The following is a 12,509-nucleotide window of genomic DNA, read 5'->3' as shown; positions in this document are numbered from 1 at the left end:
TTGCCTAACTAAAGACAAACTGTAACAACTTTTCCACCATACATCGAGTAATCTGGAAGTACCCAGACCCACAGGAATGTAACACAGCCAACACAATTTATATTTATATATATTAATAAAGTGTTTTTATTATTTACATTTTTAAGGGACAGTACAACAAAATAACTTACATAACAAAACATGCATACCCAATTCTAGGATAAGTATTCTAAAAGTTATTGTCACTTTTAACATATAACAGACGAAGATATTAATTGACTCTAAATCAGATTAAGTATTTTCATTGATAAAAATGCACAGTGAACTACACTCCGGAACCAACCTAAATAAAAGAGGTTAAAACTAAAACTGAAACCAAAGCTAAAGCTGCACAGGGCTGTTACTAATATCATAACTGGTGGTTCGCCATACACATCAAACCATATCATCTTGAAAGGGGAGGACAGCAAATTGAGAATTTATATTTAAGACACATTTCACCCCTATCATTCTTCACATTGTGTACTGTGCTTATAAGATAATATATGTAAACAGTTATTACGTATATCTTATCCCTGCAGTACATATGATATATGTACTGCAGGGACATAAGTTTCCCAGTGGAGGGAATTTTATATTGAAGATTATATAAATAAACTATTATTCATTCTCTCTCTCTCTCTCCCACCCCTGCACCGATTGGGATGAAACCAACACAAGAAGGTCCAGTTGGATCCATGCCAGGTTTTAGGGGGGATAAGGACCCTGTCAGACCTCCTGTTGGTGTACACTGGGAAGAACTTTGACCCAGGGAGTCTGTTTTGAACTTGCACTCGGACAGCTCTGCACTGATTCAGATTACACCAACACAAAGTGGTGCAGTTGAATCCTGGCCAGTTTTAGGGGGGCTAGGGTCCTGGTCGGCCCTCCTGTTGGTGTATGCTGGGCTGAACTTTGACCTGTGGAGACTATTCTGGGTCTTCCACTAGATGCATTTGGATGACATTTTAGCTGCTAATTATTTTTAAAATATTGACAGTGTCATTTTAGATTTTATATTAAATATCATCTAAATCCATCCAGTGGAAGGCTCAGAACAGGATCCCTGGTTCAAAGTTCTGAAAAGCATACACCAATGGGAGGTCTGACTGTGGCCCTAACTACTCTAAAACCTGTCCAGAATCCATCTGAATCAGCTCACATTGGTTTCATCCCGGTCCAGGGGTGTCAAAGATATTCACCAACAAACAAATAACAAACTTCTGCTTATATATACATACATATATACTCATATATATCTATATCTATGTGTATATATATATATATATATATATATATATATATATATATACATACACATACACACACACACACACACACACTATATGGACAAAAATATTCGGACAGTTGACCATTACACCAACAGGGACTGTAATGACATTTTATTGAACCACATATACTTTACTATGGAGTGGGTCCCTCTTTTGCACTGATAACAGCTTCAACTCTTCTTGGAAAGCTTTTCCACATGAAGTTGGAGTGTTTCTGTGGTTATTTGTGCCTATTCATTCTGTAGAGCATTTATAAGGTCAGGCACTGCTGTTGAAAGGGAAGGCCTGGCTCGCAATCTCCATTCCAGTTCATCCCAAAAGTGTTTGAAGGGGTTGAGGCCAGGGCTCTGTGTGGACCTGTCGAGTTCTTCCACACCCAACTCACCAAACCATGTCTTTGTAGTCCTTGCTTTTTGCACTGGGGCACAGTCATGTTGTAATAGAAAATGGCCTTTCCCAAACTGTTGCCACAAAGTTGGAAGCATAGCATTGTTCAAAATGATTTGTTATGCTGAAGCATTAAGATTGTCCTTCACTGGAGATAAGGGGCCTAGCCCAAACCCTGAAAAATAGCCCCATTATGCCTCCTCCACCAAACTTCACAGTTGGCAAAATGCAGTCAGGCAGGTAACTTTCTCCCAGCATCCACTAAACCCAGACTTGCCCATCTGACTCCCAGAGAAGTGTGATTCGCCACTCCACAGAACACCTTTTCACTGCTCCACAGTCCAGTGTCAGTGTGCTATACACCACTCCATCCAACACTTGGCATTGGTCTTGGAGATGTGAGGCTTGCATGCAGCTGCTTGGCCATGGAAACCTATTCCATTAAGCTCCCGCCGCACAGTTTTTGGGCTTACATTAATGCCAGTGGAAGTTCGGAACTCTTCAGCTATGGAATCAGCAGAGCGTTGACGACTTTTACACACCATGCGCCTTAACAGTCCTTGACCCCACTTTGTGATATTACAAGGTCTTCTGCTTCGTGGCTGAATTGCTGTTGTTCCTAAATGCTTCCACTTTCTAACAATATCACTTACAGTTGACCGTGGAATATCCAGCAGGGATGATATTTCTTATTGCAAAGGTGGCATCCTATCACTGTACCACTCTTGAAGTCAATGAGCTCTTCAGAGCAACTCTTTTTGTATCACAAATGTTTGCAAATGAAGACTGCATGGCTAGGTGCTTGATTTTATACACCTCTGGCAACAGGTCTGATTGAAACAATTGAAACACCTCAATTCAATAATTAACAGGTGTGGACAAATAATTTTGTCCATGAAGTGTATATATAGTGTGTGATTTAGATTTTGCTGTTTATATTATATTTAAAATGCTCATTGTAAACATTGTAACAACCGGAGGGTAATATATTTGGTTTATTTTCATGAACAAGCTGGAAATGAGTTTCTCATAAAACATCTGTGTTCCAAACACACACATCCTATTAATTATCTGAAATATATATAAATCCTTCACAATGATAAGCTCCAAGACTGCATCTATAGAAGTCAAGGCAAAAGGGTCACTGTGCTTCCTCAGTTGGATTTGCTATGCCCTTCTGACCACTTATTGTGAGATTGATTTCCATGTTCTAGCTAAACACCTAGACATAATCCCTGTTCAGTGCTATAGCAGTGTACCAATGACTACCCAATTAGGAAACATAGTCAATGAATAGGTCAAGCTGTTTAAAGTCCAGGGACACAGTGTTAGTCTTAGCCTACAGGTTTGTTTAGCTTATTATTATGACCCTCTTTTCATCATTGGAAATCTCTTTACGGTTTACAAAACAAGGAAATAAATCAGTGTTCATCCGAATCCTGTCATATTGCCTAGAGGAAAAAAAATATATACAGAGAGGCGCAGGTCATTAAAAAATGAGTTTTAGCTTTTATGAGATATGAGATCAATAATGAAACAGGAAACCATGCATTGTGTGTAATGTTAACTTCATGTCAACACATTTGAGCATGTTTACTCCAATAAGTTGTTGAACTTTTCAATGAACTCTCTTTTATTTGTTTTTACGGAAACAGTTCATAATAATTGGTTGCAAAAATACATAAATTGCTATATAGTTTTTCCAATGAATAAATCTTATAGCATCGAACTACTATCTCTAATATATAGAAATGATATTTGTTTAAATACAGTGTATATATATATATATATATATATATATATATATATATATATATATATATATATATATATATGTATGTGTGTATATATATATATATATATATATATATATATACACACTGCATTAGAACAACTATTATTCCTTTATATTAGGGATTGTTGTTTGTCACTATAAGATTTATTTGGGTATAGTATCTCCATGTAGACTATGGTCATACCACCCTGGAAATGCCCAATCCCCACCGAACTTGGAAGCCAAGCAGAGTAAAGCTGGTCTAGTACCAGGATGGGTGACCTCCCGGGAACATCCAGTACAGTAGAATACATGTAGTAGATCCATCCCAATACGGTGATATTGAGTGTCAAGGCATATCACCTCTTATGTACCAATACACAATATACACCTATGAATATTTTAATCACTGTTTCCACTATTGATTGGAAAATGGATGATATACATACATCCTTTTTGAGACTAATTGTCAAACTATTATGTAATCAATTGCTGCAACTAATTGCTGGTATATTCAATACATATGTATCTTAAATAGAAGTACATGTCAGTCATATAATACTCTCTTTGTATAGTTCCAATACAGGTTAGGTCTGTTATCTTTATACCACCTATAGAATTTATTAGTATACTTATAGGTAATACTATCTCTTTACCTGGCAGATTATGCACTTTCACTATAGTAATCAGCGCTTTTACCCCTTATGTATTCTATATGTATTATGTATATGCTTACCATGTAATATTGTATTTTGTTAGTCCAAACATATTAGTACATGCTGGTATTATTAGCATTGAGGCTTACTAATGGATGACCAATTCCATTGAATTCATTTATCTCATCATCGGACATACTATATAAATGACTTCACTAATCTCCACCTATTATCCACAATGAAGAAATCTGCGGTGCAGATGAAACGCGTTGGCACACCAACATCCGCTGACACAACAGGATCTCCCCGCTGTCCGTCTCACCATTCACATACCCTGTGAGCCTCACCGGTAATTCACCGCCTGGATTACATCTGGACCGTGGTCCCCAGATCTCTATATCTCTGGCCAGGTACCCTGCTATATATATCCTGCGGCCCGGAAGTTCGTGAGTACCGGCTTTTTTGCTCAAAGCTCACCAGAGGTTTTTGGTTTTTTTTTCATTCATTTAACATTCCTATTGTGGCATTTGGATAGCAAGTTTTCAATTTCATTTAATTTGGGATTCCCTGTGTAAGGGTTCACTCTGGAACCCCCTTGGACTTTATGATTGACTTTTTATGGTTTTATTCAATGTACTATTGTTTTTAAACATTTTTTCTTTTGGCAACTTGATGTTGCATCGTTTAAATTTTATCCACCTCAGTGTATGACCATCTGCTGATTAAACCCTGGGTCATTATTATTTAGACTGGTCCAATACATCTCAATTATTCTGATTGGATTGTCTCACTGTCTAGTGGCCTCTCAGCACCAGTCACTTATTTATGAGTCATTTTTTTGACCATATTAGTCTTAACTGCATTCTGATGAGTATTTATTATTAATACTGGTCTATATGTACTTACACTTATCACCCACAAATATTTGATCAATGTATATTTGCATTTTTGGTAATTGAGCGCAATACATTGTGTGTATGTATATTTTGTTATTTACAGGAAGGGATTCCTGAGTATTGCTGCTCTTGCCTGTTTTGGGGTTGAGCGCAGACCTCCTACTGTATCAAACAGCAATTGGAGGCCCAGATAAAATGCTTCCACATCTTACAGGAATGTGTTGTAGAACTCACTCAAAGACAGGATCCACTCAATACACTTTTAAATATTGAAGCACTGGAAGCAAACATTAAATTAGTAATGATATATGAAAAACTGCATTTTCTCAATTGTATAATTGCTTCATAGAGGAGCCAAGAAAGAGCAAGGGCATTACTTTTATGATACCTCTCTACTCTCTGATCTATGCTATATGGACAAATGTATTCGGACACTTGACCATTACACCAACAGGGACTATAATGGCATTGTATTCAAATACATATATTTTAATATGGAGTTGGCCCCCCTTTTGCACTGATAACAGCTCCAACTCTTCTTAGAAGGCTTTCCACAAGATGTTGGAGTGTTTCTGTGGGAATTTGTGTCCATTCATGCTGTAGAGAATTTATGAGGTCAGGCAATGATGTTGGACGAGAAGGCCTGGCTTACAATCTCCACTCCAGTTTATCCCAAAGGTGTTCGATGGGGCTGAGGTCAGGGCTCTGTGTGGGCCAGCCAAGTGCTTACACACTGAACTCATCAAACCATGTCTTTGTAGTCCTTGCTTTGTGCACTGGGGCACAGTCATGTTGTAATAGAAAAGAGCCTTCCCCAAACTGTTGCCACAAAGTTGGAAGCATAGCATTGTCCAAAATGACTTGGTATGCTGAAGCATTAAGTTTGCCCTTCACTACATATACGGGTCCTAGCCTAAACCCTGAAAATCAGCCCCATACCATTATCTTTCCTCCACCAAACTTCACAGTTGGCATAATGCAGTCCGGCAGGTAACTTTCTCCCAGCATCCACCAAACCCAGACTTACCCATCTGACTGCCAAACAGACAAGCGTGATTCGTCACACCACAGACCACGTTTCCACTGCTCCACAGTCCAGTGTCAGTGTGCTTTACACCACTGCATCCTACGCTTGGCATTGGTCTTGGTGATGTGAGGCTTGCATGCTGCTCTGTTTTTGTGCTTACATTAATGCCAGTGGAAGTTCGAAACCCTTCAGCTATGGAATCAGCAGATCATTGGCAACTTTTACGCATCATGTACCTTAACCGTTGTTGACCCCGCTCTGTGATTTTATGTGGTCTTTCGCTTTGTGGCTGTTGTTCTTAAATGCTTCCACTTTCTAATAATATCACTTACAGTTGAACGTGGAATATCCAGCAGGGATGAAATTTCACGAACCATCTTATTGCATAGGTGGCATCCAGGGACTGGTTGGCAGACTTTAGACCAGGGTGCAAGCACATAGCACTGTCCCATAAGCAGCAGCCCATCCTTAAATGGTGATCTTCGATATAATATATATTTATGAATAGAAAAGAGGCTATTTTAGTGTTGCATAATGCAGTGTTACTTTAATATTATAAATGATAAATCTTAAATATGAAAATAAAAAAAGGAACAAAAAAACAAACCTCACTTTATATTGCATTTTATTTTACATGTCCCTTCTCCCTACAATGCTTTTGTTTTTGTTCTATTTACATACCTCGCTGATTATAATGGGGTATAAATCATATTATAGCAATAGATTATATAATATTCTATTACAGTACTGAACAAGGGCTGATTTATCAAAATGCAAAAAGCCCTTTTGCTTTAAAAACCTGATTTTTTTTTTGCCAGCTAAAGGGCTTGTTTTTGCTTTGGTCTATACACAAATAGGGTTATTTGTTTTAGGGTTAATCTAATATGAGCGGTGCTATCGGTAGGAGGAACAGAGCCCTAGGTGTCAATCTGACACCCTGTCCCAGAGCTGGATTAAGGCTCTGGGGTGCCCGGGGTACTTTAGACAGGGGGGGGCCTATGATGTAACATGGTTATCTTTTTAGACAAATACACAAGCAATACGGTGTGCACTTCAATTAGGTGTACATAGCTCTGCCTTCACGAGCAGTACAGTGTGAAGCGGGACATACCTCCCAACTGTCCTCGCAGTCAGACCAAATCCTGACTCAGCGAAACAGTCACCCAAATTCGGGACTGCTCCAACAGATTCAGGACAGTTGGCAGACTGTCCTGCTCTCTCCTACCTGTTCTTGTCACTTTCACCACTTGTGGCTGCACTTGTCTTTAGATCAGTTGCTGCTTGTGTGGATCCTGGAATGTTTGATGCCTTATTAAAAAAAAAAAAATGGGTACATGAAATTTAGAAAACTCCAACCAGCCTCGCTGTTAAATCAATATAACACCCACGTTTTATAAAAACAGTCTACCTCCAGCCAAAATTAAAATAATAGTATTCACATTTGATAAATAGATCTACCTCCCTCCAACTAGCTCTGACATTAATTTAATTGCATGCACATTTTATATATAGACCTATGTTCCCCCAACATTAAATAGTATTCCTATTTAATAAAAAAAACTATTTCCCACCATCCAAACACCCTCAGCAATAAATTAAATAGCATTTACTTTTAATAAATATAACTATTTCCCACAACCATCCCAGGCATTAATAAATTCATAACCGCATTTAATAAATTGACCTAATTTTCCCCGAACAGCCCACATTCAACTAATAGCTCTCAAACCACCCCATCTTAACTTCATAAGCTCCACTATTAAATTATATTGCCCCACCACCCACAAATAAAAGAGCACTCATAATTAGCCCCCAACCTGCACTCCACCATTAAATTAATAGCTCCCACATTATATTAACATCCCTTACACACACAATATATACAGGCCACCTCACACACACACACAATATAAACTGGCCCCCTCACACACACAATATATACTGGCCCCTCACACACAATAAATACTGGCCCCCTCACGCAAAAATATACTGGCCCCCTCACACACACAATATATACTGGCCCCCTAACAAACACACACACAATATGTACTGCCCACGTCACATATACATACACACACACACTATGTACTGGCCGATGCAATGTACTGGCCCACACTATGTACTTACGCATACACAGACACACAATACACTGACACACACACACAATGCAGTGACATACATACACATACATACATACATACATACATACATACATACATGCATACATACACAAACACAATACACAATACACTGCCATACACACACTATATACTAACATACCACCTCCCAGCCACCCCTGGCACTTACCTTGTTCCAGCTGTGCTACGCACTGGATGTTCCTCTTCACACATGGAATAGCACCTATCACGTGGTGTGCGTCCCATGTGACACCAATAGGAGGCCACACGTTTTGGAAGGGAGGGAGTGGGGTCGGATCCCAAGGATCCCCGGGCAATAGGAGAAGGTGGCTGAACCCAGAGGAGGGGCCAGCCACCAAGATATAAACACTAGGGACCGGCCCAAAATAGATTTCTTTGCTCCGTCCTGGGGGGCATATGCCCCCTGACCCCCAGCCCAGCCCACCACTGGTGGCATCCTATCACAGTACCACACTTGAAGTCAATGAGCTCTTCAGAACGACCCATTTTTATCACAAATGTTTGCAAATGGAGACTGCATGAATAGGTGCTTGCTTTTATACACCTCTAGCAACGGGTCTGATTGAAACACCTCAATTTAATAATTAACAGGTGTGGCCAAATACTCTCGTCCTTATAGTTTATATGTAGATATACATTATATGGACAAAAGTATATCTTGTCGAACTAACGCAAAGGGTTTTGGTTTTGCTTTTGGATCTGGATTTAATTGAAAATTGTGAAAAATAGGTAAAATAATATTACTTTCAGCTGTTATTGCTCCTTTCTTAATATTTATAGCATTGACATTCACTTTTCAGTCATTTCCAGTCTTTTTCTAATGATCCCTTCACAACAGTGCCATTTTTCACCAATGTTTGCCAAAGTCTGCAGCGAGCTGTCTTAATGAAGAATTTTTTAACTTTGCCATCATTGCATTTGCTTTCTCTGATTCAATTAAAAAAATTAAAAACTGAATAGTATTATAGATATCAATGTCCATTTGGGCAATGATTTTTCCACCCTCATCCCACATAAATGTTTCACCTATCTACTTTACAAAATGTTTATCTCTATTCATTCATACTACTGTCCATGCAATGATCTCTACCAGTTAATTTAATTACAGCTTTGCTTCCCGGTTGCCTGTCACTAGCCGGGTAGAAGGGGCAGTATGAGGTGTCAAGGTTGCCCTAGTGTCAGAATGAGTACACCCCTTCTTTGGGACTGTCTCTGCTGCAAGTCTGGCGCAGTCCCCGCTACCCTGGCATTGGACTAAGCTTACCCTGGGGCAATGATTTTTCTGCCCTCCCTCCCTCATAAATTTTTACGAATCCCCTAGCTTAAATCAGAAGTGCAGCATTATAGCACAGAACACTATTGTAAAACAAGGTAATGAAAGACATGCTCTTGGCAACCGATGAATGCTCTGGCAATGTATTGTGTGGCTAATCTTTGAATTGTTGTACTATGGGTGCAGGACATCTTCGTCTCTCAACATCCTCATTTATTTATATAACAGCAAAGTATTGAAAGCCATGCTCTTGGCAACCTACAAATACTCTAGCAATGTCTATTGAATGCCTTTGAATTGTTGTAGTAGTGGTGCAGGCGACATCTCCCAGCATCCTCATTTATTTATATAGTGGCAGCAAATTAGTTAGTTCTTTACAATTATCAATCTACTTATTTAAATATCTACTGATGCCTCTGTCCATCTAATGACAATTGTTACTGCCTCTGCGCTCTACATAATGCCTGTATAAAGCTTCAAATTTAATGTGTGCGTAGCATTTCAACATTTTTATCTATTGCACCTTCAACAAATTTTTTGGGGTTATTTAATTTAACCAATGGGCTTGTTTCAGTTGGTGGCATGGCAGATGACAGTTTTTTTTCCAGCCACTGCAATGTTCTACCTGCGGTCACTGAATGTCAAAAATGCAGCTGAATCTCACATGCAAACACTCAGTTTTTTCAAAATTAATTCTGTTGCCACTGCCCCACACAAGATTACTCTCACTAGAAAAACTTTCACTTTTAAAAGAAAGAAATCCAGTTTGTTTTTTGGATTCTGCTGCTAATATTGTGACAGCAAAAGCACTGTTTTTCTCAAAGAATATATTAGGTAGCTCAGAATGATCTCTATCTAACAAAGTCTGTATATACTGTCTATCACTATTAGATATATGCAACGCAGTGCATTAACAAGCACCAGTAGTCATTTATATATATATATATGATGGGTAGATATATCTATATATATATATATATATATATATATATATATATAGACCTTCTGTATATCAGAATATGTATTTGCACAATGCCTTGCTATAGAGGATATAATTAATAAAAATAATACACAGGATCATTATTGGAAATTGTTAGTATGAAAACTGCAATTATATGCAGTCCATTAGCCAATTCCATTTTTTCACTGGTAGTTTTACAAAACATCATTTTTGCAGAATATTAATTGTCCCATTAGTCTAGTATAGATATCCAGAATGCTGTATGTGTACGACATACATCTATGAGAGAAAATGTTCTTGATAATACTTCACCAATACTTTCCGTTGTACCTGTCAGAAATTATGCAAATCACAATGTAGAAACATCTAAACTGGGTAACTATGGTTTACTTGCAATGCAGAAACTGCTTATTAGCATATATATATATATATATATATATATATATATATAATGTGTGTGTATATATATTTATATATATATATATCTATCTATGTATATATATATTAAACACGTTGACACCACAGGGAAGGTTAGTTTAAAATCATAAATGTCAAGACATAATTAACTAAAAGGTCAGATTTAATTACAGTTGTTGAAACTGAAATGCACTAATTACTACTACTATATAAGAACATTTCTTGAAACAGTCTGCATGATATCTTACTGCCACCATATTTCATAAACACAGATGTTGTTTATATAGCATGGATTTCTTTTCCTCTATTTCTATTTTCCCTAAATTATATTGCTCATGTACAGCTGTATGCTCTACTGTAGCTCAGATTGTTCTTGTTTTCAGTTTATCAAAAAGTATCAACAGTATTATACATACACTATACATAAATTTCATGATTGGTTTCATAAATAACATTATGTAATTTCTTTATTACTAGTAGTGGAAGTAAGATCAACATAAATGATTAAAAATATATCATCCTGTTTGTGTGTGTTGTATTATTATTATTATTATTATTATTATTTTTTATTACTATTATTTGAATTATTATTATTATTAGATATGAATAATGTTAACACACATATGTCCATTATTATTAATAATAAAAATAAAATAATAACAATTTTAATAAAGCTCCTTAAAATAAGTCAATAAGTCAAAGTCAGAGGATGATATAACAAACAAATTGCATCAATTGCAGAAAGTAAAGGTGGCCCTGTCTAAACAAATTAAATTATATTGTAATATTAATAATAACGATAAAAGTATTGGTATGGTTTTTTTTGTAACATACCTTTGCATTTCATTCCTTTATATGAACAAAACTGTTTAACAAAGCAAACTTTGATTCACTTTAATTTCTGTAAATTCTTAAAATAACCCATTCATCTGTTTTCAATAAAATTGTTGTATTAAAAATAGGACGATCTGCATAAAAAACACGTGTTTTATTCACACTAATCTCTGTAAAGTTTGAAGAGGCTTTGTCATCTGTTTTTTAGCACCGCATTTTCCCTAGGAACTGAACTTCAAAGTATTTTTGCCTTTCACTGCAAAATTGTTATGATGTGCAACATCAATTCTCCGAACCTGTCCATAACTGAATAGAAAATGTTTGCCTGTATAATGATGCAAACTCTAGGGAAAAATCTATTTTTTTTCTCCCTCCCCTTTTCTATCTCTTGTAAAGAGATTAGCCACAGATGCAAAAGAAATGTCTGGAGGAAATATACCCAACAGGAAAAACTTAGTGCATGTGTTTTGTCTATGCAGAGAACAAAGAATCTGAGAAATCATATAGTGTTTTAGAGACTCTGAAAGGCACTTTGAGAGATCAGATTCAGTGGACAAGAAAAAATAAAATGTGGCTACTTTGTGATTAAAAAGGCTTCAAGGAACCTACTTTCCAAAGTGTACAGTCAATGGGAAATAAGGCTGTTCTGCAGCTAATATTGTAGAGACAAAATGACTTTCACTTAGAGCTCTGTTGCCTTGCAGGTAGAAATGACATTGCAATGAATGTGGGCATAGGGCATTAGAGCTTATATTGATATAGCTCATTCAAAAAGTCATTATTTTATGGTTTACAGTAAAAGGGAACAGACTTTA

General features: G+C 37.1%; 1 pseudogene; it reads left to right on the top strand.

Annotated features, from left to right (window-relative positions):
• Window positions 1-3,662: 3,662 nt before the first annotated feature.
• LOC142136548 (5S ribosomal RNA) lies at window positions 3,663-3,781 on the top strand (annotated as a pseudogene).
• Window positions 3,782-12,509: the final 8,728 nt, after the last annotated feature.

The sequence above is a fragment of the Mixophyes fleayi genome, chromosome 1 (genome assembly GCF_038048845.1).
Source record: "Mixophyes fleayi isolate aMixFle1 chromosome 1, aMixFle1.hap1, whole genome shotgun sequence".
NCBI lineage: Eukaryota > Metazoa > Chordata > Amphibia > Anura > Limnodynastidae > Mixophyes > Mixophyes fleayi.
This window is presented reverse-complemented; position numbering and strand designations above follow the sequence as displayed.